The 22,976-nt window shown below is 41.4% G+C and overlaps 1 pseudogene; it reads right to left on the reverse strand.

Moving 5' to 3' along the window:
- Nucleotides 1-16,975: 16,975 nt before the first annotated feature.
- Nucleotides 16,976-17,842, reverse strand: LOC126066565 (testis-specific Y-encoded-like protein 1; annotated as a pseudogene).
- Nucleotides 17,843-22,976: the final 5,134 nt, after the last annotated feature.

Genomic DNA, 22,976 nt, shown 5'->3' on the forward strand with positions numbered 1-22,976 from the left:
TGTAACTGTGTTTAGTAAGTGCTGGTTATGGGCACAACACTATTATAAGCCCTAGTAGGAGTCTAGAGACTCAAGAGACCATTTCTGCCCTCAAGAAGATTACACCCAGTTAAGGCAGTGAGAGGACCCCTGGTCTTTCAATGGTTAAGCACTTAGCTGCTAACCAAAGGTCGGTGTTTCGAACCCACCAGCTGCTCCTTGGTGGAAAAACTGGCGATCTGTTCCAGTAAAGATTACGCACTAGGAAACACTCCAGGGCAGTTCTACTGTGTCATATAGGGTCACTATGACTCAGGATCAACTAGACAGCATACAACAAGACAGTGCGACAAGTGCAACTCAGGAAGAAAGTGAAAAATGACATAAAAGGAAACATTTGAGTGCCACGCTGAATTGAAAGCATCTTCTTGAACGTGGAAGCATTTAACTGAGACCAGAAGGGTGGGATTGAGCTCCTTGGCATCATTGTCTTAGCGAGACGTGTTGGATTTATCTTTAAAGTCCATAGAAAAGGGGCCCTTTTTTTTTTCTGTTTGTTTCAGTGCAGGGACTTTCTTATAACCAGAAACCTCTTTCTTATAGTTGTAAATTTTGAATCAAATTATAAAATATGTCTCAAATATCCAATAACCCTTTTTATTTCCCCACACTCTTGTGCCTATAAAAACCTCAAATGTTCAAGTTTCAGCACAAGAAATATTCTTCAGTTCTTGATGTCTTGGTAGTGGCAGTTCTCCTAGCTTTCAGCATGCATTTAACAATAAATAAATAACACTTTGATGTTCATAAGAGGACCACATTCCTATCCTCTGTTCTGGAAGTTGGCAAAGAGTGAGGATCTGCATTTCGTTGGCAATGTAAAATATTTGCTTTCCAAATTCTCACTCCATCACTCATCTGTCAATTTGTCGTACTGTGGTGGCTTGCATGTTGCTGCGATGTTGGAAGCTATGCCACCAGTATCTCAAATACCAGCAGGGTCATCCAGGGTGGACAGGTTTCGGTGGAGCTTCCAGACTAAGATAAACTAGGAAGAAGCACCTGGTGGTCTACTTCTGAAAAAACTGGCCAGTGAAAACCCTATGAATAGCAGCAGAACATTGTCTGATATTGTGCTGGAAGATGAGCCCCTCAGGTTGGAAGGCACTCAAAATATGACCATGCATTTGCATCGGGCAAATCTGCCACAAAACACCTCTTTAAAGTGTTAAAAATCAAAGATGACACTTTGAGAACCAAGGTCCACCTGGCCCAAGCCATTGTATTTTCTATGCCTGAGAAAGCTGGACAATGAATAAAGAAGACCAAAGAAGAATTGATGCCTTTGAATTATGGTGTTGACAAAGAACATTGACTATACCATGGACTGCCAGAAGAACGAACAAATCTGTCTTGGAAGAAGTACAGCCAGAATGTTCCTTAGACGTGAGGATGGCGAGACATCATTTCACGTACTTTGGACGTGTCGTCAGGAGGGACCAGTGTCTGGAGAAAGACATCGTGCTTGGTAAAGTGGAGGGTCAGGAAAAAAGAAGGAGACCCTCAAGGAGATGGATTGACACAGTGGCTGCAACAATGGGCTCAAACATAGCAACAATTGTGAGGATGGTGCAGGACCAGGCAGTGTTTTGTTCTGTTGTTCATAGTGTCGCTATGGGTCAGAACCGACTCGACAGCACCTAACAACAACAGATTCTCACTAAAGATCACAGCCTTGAATTCTGTCTAATCCATATCAAAATTTGGAGTGAGAAAAATATTTATGGGGATTATGTCAAAAACTTAGAGCTGTACTTGGGCCATACTGTTTTGGTGCCTCCTAGATATGCTTTTCCTGAAATGTCCTTGGAGTCATGTGTTTCAGAGTAGAACTTCACTCCACAGGGCTTTTAACAGCTGTGACCTTTTGGAAATTGATCAACAGGGCTTTCTTCCAAGGCACCTTTCATTATCAGGTCTAATGTCAGGATGTTATCCACCCTATCGCATGGTGTTTTCTTTGTAGGACCCAGAGGACACCATTCTCTAAGATCCCGGTGTCATGCAAAGCTCTGCATCCTTTGAACAAGTGGGACCTTTTAATCCTGTAGACACTATGGATCATGTAACAGGCTGCTTCCTTGCTTTAGCTGCTGAAAGGCTGAGTAAAATGTGGGATACCTACCAGTTCCATACTGTCAACTTTTCTGTGTGCTAGTCTTACACCTCTTTCGCTTAAAAAAATAATAATATATATATTAATTTTGTTGTTGTTGAGAACATACACAACAAAACATACATCAATTCAACAGTTTCTGCATGTACAATTCAGTGACATTAATTATATTCTTCATGTAGTGCAACCATTCTCACCCTCCTTTTCTGAGTTGTTCCTCCCTCGTTAACAAAAGCTCACTGCCCTCTAAGGTTCCTATCTAATCTTTCTAGTTGCTGTGGTCAATTTGATCACATATAGATAGTCCATAAAACAGCATAATGCTCAAGGCAGGCATTTTTTGTTAGTTAAGCTAAACTAGTGTTTGGTTTTAAGAAGGCTTCAGGGGATATTTTTGGTTTAAGGTTTAAAGATTATTTCAGGGTAGTAGTTTCAGTGGTTCATCTAACCTCCATGGCTCCAGAAATTCTGGATTCCATGAGAATTTGAAATACTGTTCTGCATTTTCCCCCTTTTGATCAGGATTCTTCTGTAGAATCTTTAATCAAAATGTTCAGTAGTGGTAGCTGGGCACCATCCAGTTCTTCTGGTCTTATGACAAAAGAGGCAATTGTTCATGGAGGCAATTAACCATGCATTCCATATCCTCCTCCTATTCCTTACTCTCCTTCTCCTCTGATGCTCCAGAGGAATAGAGACCAATCATTGTGCCTTGGATGTCTGCTTGCAAGCTTGTAAGACTCCAGGCACTACGCAACGAACAAGAAGGTAGAACAGAAGCACTAAATGCATTATTAGCCTAATTAACTGGAATGTCCCATGAAACCATGACCTTATACCTCCAAACCAAGGAACCAAACCCCACGAGGTGTTTGGTTATACTTAAGCAGCCTCAGCTACTTTTTTTTCGGTCATTACTGTAAATGTATCTATCACACAACTTTTGCCAATTTGACTTTTTACAAGTGTACAACTTATTGAGAGCAATTACATTAATTGGCTGTGCAACCCTATGCTTCATCAATGTGATTTTTCCATCACCATTAACCCCCCTCTTCCCCTCCCTTCTGCCCTTGGTAACCACTGATAAACTAGGGTCTCTATACATTTACCTTTTTTTGTTTATTTATATATATATATATATATAATCATACAATCTTTCCTCATCTTTCATTTTTCTTTTGTTATAATTCCCTAGATCATCTAGTCTTTCCTTCTTGATTATATGCATTTTTGGCATGGTCTGAAGGAGAGATAACAGAAAGGAAGGGAAGGAGGTAGGGAAGGAGAGAGAAAGAGGGAGGGAAGAAGAAAAGTTGGCCAAAGAAAATAGGCATTAATTGCTACAACATGGAACTTGGAGAACAAAGTAGTAGGAATGGGGAGTGGGGCAGGGAAGACTGGCTGGAAAATGTTTTCGCTGTATGGGTTCTATCAGAGCCTTAGAATTATTCTTTTTTGAGGGGAGAGGGGCAGGTGTTAGCAGCGACCAACAGGTCAATCAGCCTAGAGAAACATTGGAAAGTAGTTCGAAGGACTGGGGATTAAGAGAGGAGAAGCATAGTCCAGCTATACCAACATTACCAACATTAATAGACACAGAGTAGATCCAAATTTTGTGGTACTTGAAAGCTTATACAGTTTTGAGGATCCATGTATTCTAGCTATTGGGAGCACAGGTCCATAAATCAGTGATTTAAGGCACACAATTTATGCTGGAGGACCTTACCCTATCTCTGAAGGATATCATTCCCAAAATGGCACTGTAGCTGAAGCTTGATCTATCAGGTTTCCTACATCTGGATATATATTTTTTATAGGACCAGCTAGAGCTACTGCGTAAACCAACATTCCGCTGGCTACCTGTTCCTCATCTTAATCCATCACAGAAGAGAGTTTTAATGCTAACGTCATAGCACGCCAAGGGTTCTCATCAATCCATTTACTACTAGAAATGGGATTTTTGTTACTGTTTGACAGATGAATGATCCACTTCTAGAATTCTGTTTGGAGGTTTGGAGGCTCTACTTTCTTGGGCTACTTACTAACTTTCTTAGCTTGGGTTCCCCTGAAAGCAGAGACCAAGATGAAGACTTAGATGTAAGTAGTTTGAGAGGAGGAGACCTGATGGTGCAGTGGTTAAATGCTCAGTTGCTAACTGAAAGGCTGGTGGTTCAAATCCACCAGTAGCTCCTCAGGAGAAAGATGTGGCAGCCTGCTTCCATAAACCCTTGGAAACTGTATGGGGAAGTTGGACTCTGTCCTACAGGACAGCGTCAGAATCAGCTCGACAGCAACTGGTTAACAGGTAGTTTGAGAGGTGATCCCAGGAAGCAGGACTGAGTGAGCAGGAAATGTAGTGAAAGAAATGCACGTCAACATAAAGATAATATAGTTATCTATAATGTACCCCCATTTTGTGTTTCGAAGACTGTCTTTATTTTATATTTGTAGTTATATTTGCAACAACACATATGCTGACGTAGTGAACAGTTCAGTGCTCACCCTCAGGCTTTTTCAGCCCCAACTTCATTTTTTAGCTTTGCCATCTTCTGTAATTTAATGTTGAAGAAACATTGATATAGACTTTTTGTTTGGTTGGTTGATTGGCTTTTGTTTTGGAGAGTTATGAGAGTTTTTAACCTTGTCTTTGAAACTTGGAAACTTCACTGTAATTATATCCCCTTTTACTTCAAAAGTAGTGAGCTAAGCTTAGAATTTATCCTGGAGGTAGTTTTAAGTAAGGTAAATGGTGAGGTTTATATTTTAGGTATACCTCTTTGGTGAATGGGGGATGTATTTGAAGTAAAGAGATAGAGATGAGTAGACCAGTTCCTCCTGTAAAACTTACAGCCTTGGAAACCCTATGAGGTAGTACTACTCTGTCCTATAGGGTCACTATGAGTCAGAGTCAACTCAATGGCAATGGTTTTGATTTTGGTTTTGATCTGGTTAAGGTGCCTCATAAAGGCCCATGGTACATTTTCTAGCTGCCTTACTTAGCTCCACATTTGCAATTTCTGTTAACATACATACAGCCGAATGAACAGTCAGAATCAAAGCTATCTGCTGCGGGATGCACTGAGGAATGCTTATGTCTATAAGTAGGGACCAGACATGGGAGGCCACACAAAGCAGAGAGCCTTGTCAGGGTGCTGTTCTGCTGGCCCACTTGCTCAGAAAGTTGGTGGGGTTTCCATACTGCTTGTTTAAAGGACTAGTATGACTTGATACAGTGGACATCTAGGGTCTTATCTCACCCCGCCCTGGGGAACTGATCGCCCCAGCTATAGTCAGGGCTGATGTGAACTGATGCTGGTGGTCAAGCCTCCCACACACTTCAGAAGTTCTTACAAACTCCTTTTGCAGAAGAAAAAAGACAAACTTGTACAAATGAGCTGGCTTACCTATTCTGTGAGATAATTATAAGGAACAACAAAAACCCTTTGATTTTGTGTCTATTTGAAATAGGAGAAAAGAAAAGCATTACATGTGTCGTTTAGGGAGCCAGGCATAAGTCCAGCTCACAGGTCTAGGGTTTATCACCCTGTCCTCAGAGAAATTGGTATCGGAATCCTGATTACAGTTGACTTTAGCTGGATCTACTTGGGGTGATCCAGCCTACCAGGATTTATGAATGACTTAGTTAATCCAGTCTCTGGTCAGCCCAACCTCCTACCCATTCTTCAAGTCATCCTCTTATGAGGACTTTTTAGGCTGCACCAGAATCTCTCCTTCCCCTAAATTTTTCCTACCCTTCAATTTATCATCATGCACTTAGCACAATATTTCTTAGATGCTAGCCTTGTCTTCATAGCTCACCTACAGTGATCTCAGTGGCAGGAATCAGATCTCATATTTCACATATTTGTTCAATAAAGTCTAGCACCAAGCCAAAAAGAAACCTGTTGCCGTCGAGTTGATTCCAGCCCATAGCAACCCTATGGGACAGAGTAGAGCTGCCCCATAGGGTTTCAAAGGAGCTGCTGATGAATTCAAACTGCTGACCTTTTGGTTAGCAGCTATAGCTCTTAACCACTACACCTCCAGGGCTCCAGTACTGGGCAAATAGTAGGTCTCAATAAACACTTGCAGTAAATTCAATAGTAAAAGCATATACTATAGATAGCTGAAGCTCTTTGCTGACTCTACCCCCACACTCCACTTGGTTCCCATGTGCTGAATCAACATCTGTGTACATGAATTTCCAGTTTGATGGACCTGCTTGGCAGGCTCCAGATATTGGGCTCAGCTTTCCACTCACCAAACAAAAATGAGGAAATTTGCATCAGGTTTTTAGTTTTGTTTTGTTTTTATAGTTTAGCCTACATGAGAATGGTTAGGAAACAGGCCAGATCTGGAACAACATTAGAGTTTCCTTCGGAATACTAGAAAAAGACTTAGTGATGGTGTGATTGTGGAGAAGTAGCTAACATCTCAGAGCAGCCTCAAATTTTGTTCAGTGTTGGTTTTCATCTGTAAAATGGGGATAATAATAGTACCTACCACCATCAGGCTGTTGTGAAGATTAAATGAGACAAATTACATAAAATACCTAGCAGAATACCCAAGACAGAGCAGGAGCTGGACAGCATGGTTAACTGTTTATAAATGGCAGTTGTAAATTCTTTGATTTGGTGACTTCAATTTGGGCTTGAACCAAAGTAGACCACAAGTGACATGTGATCTCACATATAAACAAACCCCTGTAATGCACCAGGGTGGTGGCCAGAGGACTGACCAGACCCAGAGGCTCAAAAGCTTCAGGGCTGTTTCTCTCAAAACAACTTTCTACCCTCAGCTAGAAACACAGCTGCCAGCAGTTCCTGGGCTACATGTCCCCAGTTGTGCTCTCTTTCTTCAGTTCAAATTAAACAAATCTTGGGAAAGGACTCGAAGAGACCCAGTCTGGGTCACTGTCTCATCTATGTGATCAGGCTTGAACCATGTGGTCAGTCTGGGGACAGCAGTTTTCCAAGTGAAGAGGGCTGCTGCCTCCTGAAAAAGGAAGGAGTATTGGGCAAAGGAAAAAGAGATGCCCACTCCTCCTCCCCCACTGAACTGTGTACTCTAGGCCCCACCCTCAAGGATTGCTATGGATTGAATTGTGTACCAAAAATATGTATTGTAATCCCTAACCTCTAAGCCTGTGGTTACAATTCTATTTGGGAATGGGTTATGTTTATTATGTTAATGAGGCAGGATTAGTGTAGGGTATGTCTTGAGCCAATTTCTTTTGAGATGTAAAAGAGACTAAACAAGCAAGGGAAAGAAGCAGAGATGGGGAAGATAGATGCCAAGACACACGGAGATCTCCAAAGAAACAAAAATCAGAAGCTGGAAAGAAAAGAAGAGAAAGCATTCCCCTAGAGCCAGCACTCTGAATTTGGACTTCTAGCCTCCTAAATTGTGAAAAGATAAATTTTTATTTGTTAAAGCCACCTATTTATGGTATTTTTATTATAGCAAACTAAAAAACTAAGACAGAATTTGGTACTGGAAGAGTAGGGAGCTGCTTTAGCAGATACCTAAAATGTCAAAGTGATTTTGGAATTGGGTAATAGGTAGAGGCTGTAAGAGTTTTAATGTGTCTAACAGTAAAAGGAAGGAGCCCTGGTGGTGCAATGGTTAAGCGCTCAGTTACTAAGTGAAAGGTCAGTCACTCTGCGGGAGAAAGATGTGGCAGTCTGCTTCCGTAAAGATTACAGTCTTGGAAACCCTATGGGGCAGTTCTGCTCTGTTCTTTAGGGTCACTATGAGTCTGAATTGATTTGACTGCAGTGGGTTTGGTTTGGTTTAATAGTAAAAGTCTACATTGCCTTGAAGAGATTGTTGGTAGAATTATGGACATCAATGGCAATGCTGGTGAGGGCTCAGAAGGAAATGAGGAGAGCTATAGAGAAAGTCTCTATCGTCTTACAGAATACATACGATGCCAGCAACAGAATGTTGCTAGAAATGTGGACGTTAAATGTGCTTCTCATGAGACTTTAAAAGAAAATGATGAATATGTAATTGGACAGTGGAAGAAGGGCAATCCTTTTTATGCAGTGACAAAGAACTTGTCTGAATTATGTTCAAATGTTTGGTGGAAGGTAGAGCTTGTAAGTAATGAACTTGGATATCTGGCTGATGATGAAATTTCTAAGTAAGATCTTAAAGGAGCTGCATGATTTCTCTTTGCCTCTTACAGTAAAATGAGAGAGGAAAGAAATGGACTTAAAAATGAACTGTGCAAAATGAAAACAGAGCTTAAAGATTTGGAAAATTCTGTTGTACAAACTGAGGACATGTGTCCTAGAATGTTCACTGTCTTAGTTATCTAGTGCTGCTATGACAGAAATACCATAAGTGAATGGTTTTAACAAGTAGAAATTTATTCTCTCACAGTCAAGTAGGCTAGAAGCCCAAATTCAGCACATCAGTTCCAGGGAAGGCTTTCTCTTTCTGTCAGCTCTGGAGGAAGGTCTTTCTTGTCAATCTTCCCCTGGACTAGGAGCTTCTCTGCACAGGAACCCTGGGTCTAAAAGACACACTTTGCTCCTGGTGCTTCTTTCTTGGTGGTATGAGGTCCCCAACTCTCTGCTTGCTTCCCTTGCCTTTTTATCTCTTGAGAGATAAAAGGTGGTGCAGGCCACATCCCAGGGTAACTCCCTTTAAACTGGCTCAGGGAGGTGATCTGAGTAAGGTGGTGTTACAATCCCACCCTAAGCCTGTTAACGTAAAGTTACAATCAAAATGGAGGACAACCACACAATACTGGGAATCATGGCCTAAACAAGTTGACACATGAATTTTGGGGGGACACAATTCAATCCATGACATTCACCAAGGATGTCAGTACATAATCTTTTGTTAAAGAGATTAAACCTGTGACTTATGGATCTACTCAACTACCACAGCAGAAGATCCATCAGATTAGACTAAAGGGGACAGAGAAAGAATGAAAGGAAAGAACACTATCTGCCTCTTGGAATTCTACAGGCTGGAAACAGGCCAAAGGAGCTACATCTGTTATCCTCCAAGAAAAGGACTGTCTCTGGAGCAGGTCGGAGATCAGCAGAACTGTTGAAAGGAGCATGGAAAGCAGGGCCTTCTTGGTTTCAAAGGGTGGGGCCACAGTCTCCTGAATCTCAAAGGCTGAGGCCACAGCCTCCTAGGTTTCAAAGAGTTGGATTTTCGCCAACTTGGTTCCAGAGTATAGTGCTGCCATTAAGGTGTGCCAGGAGGATGGGGCAGTCACCCAAAGCTGAGGGGGTGGAGTACTATGCCCAAGAGGCAGAAGAACAGCTCCCACTGGAGCAAAAGGGGTGGGGTTGCCACTAGGAGAATGGGGCCGCCCAAAGCTGAGGGAGCAAAGTTGCCAATTCAATGGACCTGGAAGGCAGAGCTGAAGCCCAGGGCCAAGCGGCCTCCACCCAGAATCCAGTCAGCATGGCCAACACCCAGAGTCTAGAGGCCAGGGCCATTGCCTAGATGGTCTCAGAGAACAGAGAGTTATTTTCAAGCCTTGAGAGCTAATGTAAATTGTTTTGCTGGGTTTTGGACTTGCTTGGTGCCTGTTATCCCTTCTTTGCCTCCAATTTCTCCCATTTGTAATGAAAACGTCTACCTTGTGCATGTTCCACCATTGTACTTTGGACACAGATAACTTGTAATCTATTTTTCACAGGTTCACAGATGAAAAGGAATTTTGCCCCAGGAAGGAATATGCTTAAAGTCTCACGCATATTTGGTTTTGATGATTCAGGAGATGAGAGTTGGACTTGAAGGTAAGACTTTTGGGATGATATGACGAAGTAAATGTATTTTACATGAGACAAGGATATGGATTTTTTGGGGGGCAAGGGCAATGGGTGGAATGTTATGCATTTAACTATGTACCCAAAAATATGTATTATAATTCCTAATGTCTATGCCTGTGGTTACAATTCTATTTGGGAATGGGTTGTGTTTATTAAGTTAATGAAGCAGGCTTAGTGTAGTATGTCTTGAGTCAATCTCTTGAGACATAAAAGAGACTAAACAAACAAAGGAGAAACGCAGAGATGGGAGAAGACAGATGCCAAGACACATGAAGATCTCCAAGGAACCAGGAATCAGAAGCTGGAATGACAAGGAGAGAAAGCATTCCCCTGGAGCCGGCACTCTGAATTCAGACTTCTAGCCTCCTAAACTGTGAAAAAGTAAACTTCTGTTTGTTAAAGCTACCCATTTATGGTATTTCTGGTACAGCAGCACTAGAAAACTAAGAAAACGATCTTGCTGTTTAGTGCTTAATGACCCATGCACCATGATAGCCTGTTTTCAAAGAATGCTTGCCTTATGTCTCTTCTTTTCAAAGGGAGTTGAATACAATGATCATAAGCTTTATCAAGTTGGCATCTAAAATAATTTGATCTTGGTTTAATATGAAGGGAACTTACCAGGTTGTGAAAATGAAAAGTGAAAATGTTTAATGAAAAAGACTGAAAATAAACTCAAGACCACATTAACATTTGATTTGCACTTCCATACAGAAGCTATTTTTACATTCCTATTTTCTGGTATGATATACTGTAGTTATTTTCCCCCATGACTCAATATGATGGGATATTTTTCCCCTTTCTTCAAATAGTCCTCAATTTGAATGTCACACAGAGTCCCCATTTTCCTGGTAAATTACATATTTATAGCACATGGGAGTAGCTGGAATGCTGTGTGTCTCTTAAAAGCACTTCTGTATTTGAATTTTAGGGAAAATGACTTAATAGGACTCTGAACTTTGGGCACTCTTGATGTAGTGGAGTGGAGAGGAGAACAGAACTCTATGTCCTGGGAGCCGAGGTCCTGTATTCTGCACACCATCTTCTGAGCCTGTCCCTAACTGTGTGAGCTTGGGGAAGAGTGAGAGTGAACAAAGAAAGGATGCCCATGCTCATTAGTTCTAGTCAATATTAAACTGGAAGTTTGAACCTTTGCAAAGTCATGAAAAAGATAGAAAAGGCATAGATGTTGGACAGAAAAAAAAAAAAAACAACTTTTTTCCCAGATAACATTATTGTGTTAGTAGAAAATCCTAAAATAGCTACCAAACAAACAAACAAAAAACAGCTACTAAAAGGAATAAGTTGAATTTAGCAAGGTCATAGGATACAAGGTCAAAGGATACAAGGTCAATATATAAAAACTATATTTCTACATACCAACAAAGAACATTTGGAAAATTAAATAAAAAGTACAACTCCATTTGGGGATGAATTAACAAAATGTGTGCAAGACCTGTATACTGAAAACTATAGGATATTGCTTAAAATTTAAATAAGGCCTAAATAATTGGAGACATATATATCATGTTCCTGGATGTAAAATTTCAGTATTTTACAATTCTTCCCAAACTAGGTCATAGGCTCAACACGATCCTAATAAAAATTCCAGCAGACTTTTTTTTGGCATTTTTTATTATGTTCAAATACAGATTAGAATTTACCATTTTAACCATTTTAATGTGTACAATTCTGTGGCTGGCTTGGACAACAGAGACAGAAACTCGAGTCCCATGGCAGCTCCTTGCCGGCAGAGGCAGGCCCAGTGGCATAGGTCAGAAAAGGTGGTCATGGATCACCTACATCAGGATCACCTGGGGTGCTTCCCAACCTACGGAATCAGAATCTAACGGTGGGGCCCAGGAATTTGCCCATAAACATGTTTGCCAGTTAATCTAATGCATTCTGAAGTTTGAGAAACATTCATACCAATGGATGGCCAAGAGAGTGAGGATTTGAAAATGGTTCAAAGCTGATACAATAATGAATTATTAAAATGTATTTTATTGCCTTTGTGATTTCACAATATCTTTTAATTATTAAATGACCAGTGTTTTGTCTTCTAAACTTGTCATTCTGCAAAATCAGGAGATGTCCTTTTAAGTAGTATTAAGTGCTTTATGATAAAATGAAGTGATACAACAACTTGTAAGGTGACATTCATCACATGGAATCCATGGCCTAAATGAAAGGTTAGGGAAGCCGTGGATGTCTAATGAGAAAGTCAAGTTTAATTAATTGTTCTCTGATGAATAGATCTGCACTGGGGTTTGGCACCTGAAGCTTAATAGCTCATTACAAGGACTGCCAGTGAATTGTGGGTAATCTGCAACCCCAATTTCATGTTGGAGATGTCATAATTGCTGTTTGTCACAGGATGTCAAGGCAAAGGGAATGGATACACACTGCAGCTTTCTATAGACATCCCAAGATGCTGCTCTGAGAATTGGAGAATGGGTCCCAGTTGTTAACCACAGTCTGAGATGGAATTAGTAGTTTCAAAGGACATGCTATGTACCTGGTTACCTTTGAATCGTGGAGCCAGCAGGGACTGCCAGATGGTCTCTAGCTGATCCCTTGCCACCAGGCCATGAGGTATCCAATTATTCCAGATGATACTGTCTTCCTCTGTCCTTCCAAATCCATTTCCCAGTCAGTTAATTCTCTTCAGTTGAATTTAACAAGTTGAAATAAATTGTTGGGAATATATACCAATATTGAAGTAGTACACAGGTAAGGATGACATATTTCCAGGTGCTCTATAACAAAGGAGCCCTTGTGCACAGTGGTTAAGAGCTCAGCTGCTAATCAAAAGACTGGCAGCTTGAATCCACCAGCTACTCCTTGGGGCAGTTCTATCCTGTCCTATAGGGTTGCTATGAGTTGGAATCGGCTCGAAGGCAAGGGGTTTGGTTTTATAAAAAAGACCGTTAACATATTATCTAATTTGGGTGTCACCACAGCCATGTGAGGTAACATTTTTCTGATACCTGTCTTCAGATGAGAAATTATAGAGTTCCAGATTTATTGAGTGATTTGTCCAGGATCATTTAAAGGTGAAAAACTAAAACAAACGAACCCAGTGCCATCGAGTCGATTCTAATGGTCAAAAGCATTTTTAAATTTAACTCTTCTGATGCCAGTGTTCCTGATCTTTTCAGTGCTACAATGAAAGTTAATTTCAGCTAGGAAGATAGTCATCACAAAGAATTCAGGTCTGTGCAGGCTGGGTCCCTGCTTATAAACTATTTCCCTTCTCTCCTTCCGGTCAAATCCTACTCAACCTTCAAGGCTCCGTTCAGACTGTTCATCTCCCATGAAGCTTTCCTGCCCATTCTTGCCTACTGATTACTTCCATTCTTCTTTTTAAATTTTAAATATATATTTTACTTAACCTACTATATCAGAAATATTATTCCAATTTGTAATCAATGTTAAAAAAAATTGAGATATTTTGCATTCATTTTTCTGTACTAAAAACCCATTAAACCCATTGCCGTTGAGTCGATTCCGACTCATATTTTCTGTACTAGGTCTTTGAAATAAGGGAACCCTGGTAGCACAGTGGTTAAAGCCATTCAGCTGCTAACCAAAAGATCAGCACTTTGAACCCAACAGCTGCTCCATGGGAGAAAGATGTGGCGGTCTGCTTCTGTGAAGATTTACAGTTTTGGAAACCCTATGGAGCAGTTCTACTCTATCCTGTAGGGTCCTATGAGTCAGAATTTACTTGATGGCAATAGGTTTTTTGTCATTGTTGTTGTTGTTAAGTCTTTGAAATCCACGGTGTGTATGACACTTGAACCGAAAAAAAAAGTTGCCATCCAGTCGATTCTGACCCGTAGCAACCCTAAAGCACATTTCAATTTGGGCTAGCTGCATTTCAAGTGCTCCAGAGCCACAGATGGCTACTGGCTACTGTATCGGACAACACAGGTCTGGAGTATAACCCCCTTCTACCTCCAGGGTACAAATGCACAAAGTATATTTAAAAAAAAAAAAAAAACCTGTTGCCATCGAGTTGATTCAGACTCATACCGACCCTAAAGGACAGAGTAGAACTGCCCCATAGGGTTTCCAAGGAGCGGCTGGTGGATTCTAACTGCCGACTTTTCAGTTAGCAGCCAAATGCTTAACCACTGCGTCACCGGGGCTCCAAAAGTACATAAAAGTAGATCCAAAATTAAATAATACTCTGTTAAAATGGCAAGTGAAAGATTAAATGTTATAGTGTTTGGACCTTTTTTAATTCTTAAGAAATTATGCTGTTATTGAGGAACGGCTTTGCAAAACTTTCTGACATTGTTTTTACAGGTGTCTTGAAGACTGGTTTCTTCTTTCCATTACCTCACCAAAAGTCTTTCTGAGCATCTAACTATTTTGTTCTTTTTCCCCATTTATCAGTTATTCATTCTGTCTTTAAATAAATACTTATGTGCTGGCAAATATGTGCAAAACATTATGCTGGATGTAATGAGGGATATAAAAGACACCCCATCTCTGCTTTCACAAAGCTTTCGGTGAAAATATGTATTTGTATTTTATTTTACACTTATGATTCTGACTTAATTATTTGTTTACATATCAATCTTTCCCCAATTCTTTAACAGGGAAAGGAATGGACTTTTATCTTCTTTAATCTTCCCAGAGCCTAACAGAATGCCTTAATAAATATTTGTGGAATTCACTGTAATGAATAAGTATGAGTTATTTTGTAGAACAGAAGTCCTTACAAAGTACAGGCAGACCCCGGGTTATGAAGATCTCACTTACATAGAACCGGCAGTTATGAACCAACCCTGGTAAAGCCTATTATTAAAAATTCAAGGTACATAACAATGGTTTGTAATACAAGTGAGTGCTACATCAAAATATTATTATTACTGTATTATTATGTTAAAGATGTTCTAGTGTATCTGGAAGTGTTTCTTTAATGTTTTTTATGCACAGAAATGTACACTATATAGTAAGACAAACATCTAGCTGATATTAAATATGAACCATACCTAACTGATCCAACTTATGTGTACAAATTCAACTTAAAGACAGACTTAGGAATGGAACTCCTTAGTAATCCAGGGACTGACTGTACACTAGAGACAGGAAGAAACATTTCCTCTTACCTTTACAGAAAAGGCTATAAAGAGAGGAGTTATCTGGGCCAGGCCTTGAAGGATCTGACACAGAGAGAAGAGGGTGGTGAGGAGGTTTGAGGAACAGAATGAACAGGTTTGCAGATGGCATAGCATCACTTATGATAGGTACTCTCTGAATGTTTGCTTCTTAAGTGAACAAATGAATAAAAGGAAGAGCCTGAATGACCTGAGATAGACATGGAGGATTTGAGGAAGTGAAGGGGTGATGGCATTGTATGAGTTGTATGGAAAAAAAGGTCATGTCTGTGAGTAAGCAGTTGCAATTGTTAACATTTTAAAGCAAAATAACAACCCTCCCTACCTTGGAAGGTACGGTATTGTCCCCTATTTTCTTACCTTTGATATAATGCCTATTGTGTCCTTTTGAGAACATTACTGATTCCATAATCTCTCATTAACTTGAACAGCATGTTTATGTGCACGGTGAAAAATAAGAAATCTAGCAGAGTGACACCCTTTTATTTTACCACCATGCATACAAGGAAGACAAATATGTCCCTGATACCCTTCCAACCTGACAGAGCTCACAAATGTTTATGCTATTTAGGAAAAAAGACACATCGGTTACTAAGTTGTTATCAGGGCAAATTATCAAGTAAGGCAATCAATCAGAGCCACACATTTTTGTAGGCTGTTTTTCCAAGAGAACAACAAATTATTGGCAAAATCGAGTTATTCGAATTATATTTCTAAGGATACAATTTTAATAGAGACAAGAACAAGTTGAAAACTGTTTAGAATATTCACATTAAGTCTCTGCATTGTACAAGAAAGTAAGATTTATATTTTTCCAAATGTTCTCAATTGAAAGCAAAAGCAAGCCTATATGGCTCAATTTTTCCAGGAATCAGAAAGAGAAAGTATAGGATTTTACTAAATGTTAGTGAAATAAAGGGCACAGTATTAATCTTCCACACAAACAAGGTCATATGAACACAAGAGTGAAAACCTCTGAAGTTGTTTGTGTTTCTTTAAAGAGCTCGTCTCTAGACAACATATGTAACTCGGACCTTCTTCAATTCTTCCATCCCAGTCCTGAGAAAAGTATTTCTCATCTCACCACCACTGACAGACCAGCACCCCTTCCCTGCCTGCTCTCAGCCAGTCCAGTCTTAATTCTAGACCCAGTTTTCACCTGGCTCATTTCTGCCTCTAGCCTTTTGTTCTGTTTTCCCCGGTTAGGGCACCCATCACAAACTCTTTCATTCTTCCATCCAATCTGAAGTAGAAATCACCGTTTATTCCATCTAGATCTGTCTCCTTTTAAGCCTTCGAGGCCTTGCTAAGAGGGGTTGGGAGTGGTGTGGGATGAGAGAAGCCAGGGCAATAAGAGCTCCGGTAGGCTGCTTTCCAGGACAACCTCTTTGTCTCTGGAACTGATAAAGAGAGCAAAATTAAACTAAAAGACCTGCTTTTGCAGATGCTTTTGTGCTATCACTCCGTTTTTAAGAGAAAAAAAGGAGAGAAGAGAGAGAAAGAGAAAGTGCTGCCATTTTGACACTTAATCACGTTCAAGATGAGGAACGAAGGCAAACAAAGGTAACTAGGTTTTGTGTGAATTCACTGCTTGAGGCTGAGAAAGCCCGTATCCTTATCCTTGCCATTAGACAGGGTATTTTACTTGTTGCTTCAACCACTTGCGTGACAGTCAGCAGGATTCTTGGGTGATCCTACCGGAAGGGTGGAGGAGCATGGCCATGAAGGTCTCAATCTTGAGGCTGAGAGAACTGAATGTCCAGAGAAGGACGATTAGAAAGATCAGCACAAAAAAGGAGAAGGCATACCCACTGCTGTTGCACAAGCACAAATCGGCAGGAAGTGGTAGGAGACTTTGTGCAGGGTATTCCCAATGCCAGGGATTAGCCAGACTGGAATCCAAAGGGCCTGGGGATCTCCACTGGCTCCCTGACTGGGCAATGTCTGCCTCTACCGGCCTTTTCATGCAACAGGTAGTATTGCCATGGATTCAGCCACAGGTCTTCTTTGATAACCTTAGCAATTCTGTCAGACTGTAGAAGGCTGTGGTCTGAAAACCTGGTGAAGAAGCTGCTGATGATGTCTAGGTTCCTGCGAATGAAGGACTGGGGTTCATAGTCCCGGCGCCATACAATTGGAGTGGAAAGAGACACCACTTGGCCAAAGGGACTGACCTCATATTCTTTGACAATCAGCCTGTTTCTGAAGTAGGGGTTTCTTCGAAAGAAGAACTTGAACTTCCAGCCTGCCCTAGGGAATCTGAGCTCCTTCACTTCCAAATGAGTCATGTACCTTAACATCTCCGCATCTTGGTCCCTAATCACAGCAGAGTTAGGGGTGGTTCTGAAAGGCTGTGGCCCAGAAGCCTGGGATATTCTGAATGATGGAGTTCCTCTGCTCCAGGTAGAGTCGAAGCATCTGTCCAAAGCTGTGCTCCAGCTGGAGGAAGGCCCTGTGGGCGTAAGCTATAAGAGTGTCCAGTTCCTGCAGGATGGCCTCCAGGGGATTCATGCGGAGATCCACATTCAGGGGCTTGGGCCCTGCATCCTCCTTATCACTTTATTTTCTTCTACCACTTCTATTTCTTCAACTACTGGCTTCTCCTCCATTTCCATCTCTTCCTCCACCACCTCCTTCTTCTTCACTTCTTCCTTCTCTACCTTGTTCTCTTGCATCACTTCAGCCCTGTCCTCTTCTCCTACTACTGAGAAGATGACGCACTTTTCAGTCGTCACTTCCAGCACCTTCATCCAGCAGCCTGAGACTCCAACTTCTCTGCACCACAGGTGTCTAGAGCCTTCTCCCCAGTAGGGCTTTGCAGCTCTCCACTCTAAAAGTTATTTTTGGCTGCTGTCAGTTGCCACTGAGGAAGAGGCTGTTCCTGGGATCTCTGTGGGAAGCTTCTTCCTGCCCCACTTTGTTGGTGATATGATCACAACTGCATGAACTCAGACCTGGAGAGTGTGGCCACAGTCTGCAGGGTCCCAGGGTGTACCCCCTCCCCCCCCGGAGGTTTGGGCAATAGAAGCATGACAGTCTCTAAGCTGCCCAACCCGTGAATGTGCCACCTGCGTCACCTCCCTCTTGGAGCCTCGGGCACTCTGGCGTGGGTCTCCTGGAGGCTATGGGTTTGGGGAAGAGGTTCGCTCACCTTTCTTTGGAATGGGCACAAACACAGATCTCTTCCAGCCAGTTGGCCAGGTACCTGTCTTCCAAACTTCTTGGCATAGACCAGTGAGCACTTGCAGCGCTGCATCCATTTGTTGAAACATCTCAGTTGGTATTCCATCAATTCCTGGAGCCTTGTTTTTCACCAATGCCTTCAGTGCAGCTTGGACTGCTTCCTTCAGTACCATTGGTTCCTGATCATATGCTACCTCTGAAATGGTTGAACGCTGACCAGTTCTTTTTGTTACAGTGACTATGTATATTCCTTCCATCTTCTTTTGATACTTCCTGCATCGTTTAATATCTTCCCTGTAGAATCCTGCAACTTGAGACTTGAATTTTTTCTTCACTTCTTTCAGCTTGAGAAATGCTGAGGGGATTCCTCCCTTTTGGTTTTCTAACTCTAGGTCTTTGCGCATCTCATTATAATGCTTTACTTTGTCTTCTCGAGCCATCCTTTGAAATCTTCTGTTCAGTTGTTTTATTTCATTATTCCTTCTTTTCACTTTTTTTCTTTTTCTTTTCTTAACAAAAACATTAATCATCTTCCATGGGTGACTGTGCCTCTGTTGGTATCTGTGACACTTGGTTACTCACTTCACTGGGAATGCCTAGGGAGTGTGGCATTGCCCACTCTTCTGCAGTATAGATACGTGGAATTTTGTGCTCAAAAGCACTTTCGAGTTGCTTTCAGGGAGCGCTCCCTTAATGTGTTTCCCTGCTCTATAGTTTTGCTCTCTGCTGCATGATACAGGGCTGCGGAAGCCAGGTTTGGAAATGCTGCCGTAATTACGTCCTGGGCTTCAGGGTGTCTTATTACATTGGCATAAGGAAACCATTCTCCAGTTTTTTCACGAAATCTCTCATATGCTTCATTGAACTGGGGTATCTCATCTTTTATTTCAGGTATTAGGATCAAGCTCGAATCACACTCGTTAAGAAACCTGTTAAGAGCATTGAGAGTAGTCCTCTGTGACCATCAAACCACCATATGGACTTACACCATCATCTGTTGGGCTGGTCCTGTAAATTTGGTACTTAAAATTCTACCCAAGACTCTATGACACCAGGGCAGAGCAGCCATGTAGATGACATAAGCAGATACACTCATAGCAGAATATGGTAGGTGGACAACGTCTGTATTAGCTGCTGCCTTGAACACTTTGAACCTGTTTTCTGCAGACCTCATATGGCTACTGTCCTTGAACAATGTGCTGAGAATGCTTAGTGTTGCATGGTATAACCCAAGTCTATGTTGCGAATCACTGGGAACTTCAGAATTCCGTATAACTGCAGTAGCCAGGTAACTGCTTGTCCAGTAATGACAGGTTTGACCTTGATGACAGGATTTTTGAAGGTCAGGAAAACAGCAGTTAAGACAGCCTTGCACAGGGTCCTAATAGTTTGTTTACACCTCATTTCTGGAGATTATAACATGGCCAGGGCAAGCCGATGTCTGTCAGTGGCAGGCAGAGCAATGATCCTCTCGGCCTCACCGCAAAGAGGGTGCGCAGGCCTTGTTGTGGCACCTGAGCCAGTCGCCATCTGTCTGATGCAATTAAGCTTATAGAGAGAGTGCTCTGAAGATGTTTTATGAAAGTTTCCGAGTATTTTATGTTTAGAGATTCTAGCAAGAGGATCAAAATCAGGACCAGCACAGAGAAGTCAAGCATGGGGTGGGGTCTGGGAGGGTCCCCACCGCAAAGGTTGAACATCCTAAAAAGAGGAAGCTACCCTCAAATGCTCATACATGTCTTTCACCAACTAGGAGGTGCCTCCATAGGGTTTTAAATGACTGATTTTTTTGTGAGTAGATTGCTGGGCTTTTATCCTAAGGCGTCTGGGTGGATTTGAACCTCCAATCCTTTGATTAGCAGCTCAGCACATTAACCACTGGCACCACCCAGGGACTTCTACATTGGAGGTCAATTCCTAGATGTATTTGACCAAGTCTAATGTCTAGGTCAATGGCTATTAGCGTAATCAATCTCATAGTGTAGTTTTGGTACTGAGTTTGATCTGAGTCTAAGGACCGTGATCACAAATCCGTTCTCAGTGGACTAAAGGAGAAACCTGGTTAAAGATTTCCAATCTTACTGACATCCTTGCCTTCAGCCATCATTGATCTGTTGGCTATTTCATTTTCCAGCATGAAAATTTCCACAGTTTGCAGTGTCAAAACTCTATCTGAATAGCTTATTTCCTGTTCAGCTATTAGGTCTATAGTCTTTTATATGATCTTATGTGCTCACATTAAAAAATTACTGAATGTTTCCAACAATTTTACTAATGAAGATACTTTGTAATTTAAAAAATGTCTTCAGCATGGGGAAAAGAAGGACAGATGTCATTGTTAGACCGTTATCATGGACATCGACTAGTTATAAAAAAAAGTTATTATTGCTTTAGGATTTTTAAAGACATTTTCTTCTGAAGATTTGTAAACATACACAAAGTAGACAGAAGAGCATAATGAATCTCCATGTATCCGTTAGCTAGCTCTTGGGGGATCTTTACCAAAAGTCCAAAGGAATCTAGAATTCTAGGCATACTTTGCAGGTAGCCAAGACGGCCAGCGTAAGAGAAGAATGCTTTTCTCACCATTTCCATCACAGCTTGAATAAGTGATCACATTACCCACATTGGAAATGGATTTCTTCCCCTCTGGTGGTTTTTATTTGCTCAGGTTCCCTTTAACCAGTGGGAGTTAGGGCCAGAGATGAGAAAGGGCCTAGCTGGGCCGATCCGAGGAAACAGTATTCCTCCTGTTTCTCAGTAATTTGCTGCTGATACATGTCGTAGTTTCATTTAGCTCTGTTCTTCTCCTCCTAGTGGAATATCATTCGTTTTTCTTGAACTCTGGGATACAGTCTGTGACCTTCACACTGGTTCCAGCATTACTGTGTGTAGTATTTCACAGTAAATGAATTGGTATAATATCAGCGTCCTTGCTTCTATACTGTTTGACTTTTGCATTTCGATCAGCCTAGGCTGCTCACTGTTTTCCAGTGTGGTTCAGGCAAACCGGAAAAAAATTGTTTGTAAATTGAATTTTTTTTTTTTAAGCATTTTTCTCTAATGAAACACCATTGATGGCCTTTATTGTGTTTTTGCAAATCTCCTTCCATCTCGCTTCTGTTTTCACACTAAGACACTGTTGTCCCACAGTCTGGAGCACAGAAAAAATGTGGGCTGTGCTCTATGCCAGTCAGAACCAGTCTGGACCTCTGGGTTTTATTTTGGGCACTGCATTTGAAAGGATATATTGGCAAGCTGGAGTGCATCAGGGGGAGAGGTAACAGGCTGGTGGACGGCCTGGAAACAATATATAATGAACAATTAACCACAGAGAAAGGAAGACTGAGGGGAGACACAGTAGCTATCTGCAACAGCTGTATTGAAATATAACAGTGACTGGCGTGGGGAAGTTAGAGGAAGGCAAATTTCAGCTTATTATAAGATTAGATTAGAATGTTCAATATTTAAACTAGATTGACTCACAAAGAAGCCATCTGACTAGGAGTCAAATAAAGGCCAGATAACATCTCTCAGGAACATACTTCTAAAGGGGGTTCCTAATAATAACAGCAAATACTTCTAGAACACTTATCCTATGCCAAGTAGTATTCTAAGCACCTCTCTTATGTCACTAATTTAATCTTCACAATAACTTTATGAGTTAAGCACTTTAGATACACAATCTTTTATTTGAAAACCTTAGGACCAGATGTGTTTCAAAATTCTTAAATTTTTGGATTTTAGAGAGATGTATGGAACTTGTTGTTGTTAGTTGCCATTGAGTCGATTCTGACTCATGGTGTCTTCATGTGTGCAGGGCAGAACTGTTCCACAGGGTTTTCAAGGCTGTGATCTTTTTGTGTGTGTGTGTGCTTTAAGTGAAAGTTTGCAAATCCAGTCAATCTGTCGTACAAAAACTTATACACACCTTGCTATGTACTCCTAGCTGCTCTCCTCCTAATGTGACAGCACACTCCTCCTCTCCACCCTGTATTCACCGTGTCCATTCAACCGGCTCTTGTCCCCCTCTGCCTTCTCATCTGCTCTTCAGACAGGAGCTGCCCACATAGTCTCATGTGTCTACTTAAGCCAAGAAGCTCACTCCTCACCAGTATCATTTTCTGTCTTATAGTCCAGTCCAATCCCTGTTTGAAGAGTTGGCTTCAGAAATGGTTCCAGTCTTAGGCTAACAGAAGGTCTGGGGGCCATGACCTCTGGGGTCCTGCCAGTCTCAGTCAGACCATTAAGTCTGGTCTTTTTACGAGAATTTGAGGTCTGCATCCTACTGTTTTCACACTCCATCACGGATTCTCTGTTGTGTTCCCTGTCAGGTCAGTCATTGGTGGTAGCCAGGCACCATCTAGTTCTTCCGGTCTCAGGCTGACAAGGCTGTGATCTTTTGAAAGCACATCGCGAGGCCTGTCTTCTGAGGTGCTTCTGGGTGGATTCCAACCACCAACCTCTCAATGACTAATCGAATGCTTAACTGTTTGCGCTACCCAGGAACATCCATTTGGGGCATATGCCTTAGTTTAGAAAACATCCCTATGGGGCTATATCCCATCATCAAACACATTAATAATTCTGTGGTGAGGAATGTGAACTTTTTACATTAAATGGAACGCATAGCTTTGCATGAGTTGGGTTAGATTTTGGGGCCAGTTGAGTTTAGATCAGCTCTTCCCACCAAAGAAATTT

Source organism: Elephas maximus, chromosome 2 (genome assembly GCF_024166365.1).
Source record: "Elephas maximus indicus isolate mEleMax1 chromosome 2, mEleMax1 primary haplotype, whole genome shotgun sequence".
NCBI lineage: Eukaryota > Metazoa > Chordata > Mammalia > Proboscidea > Elephantidae > Elephas > Elephas maximus.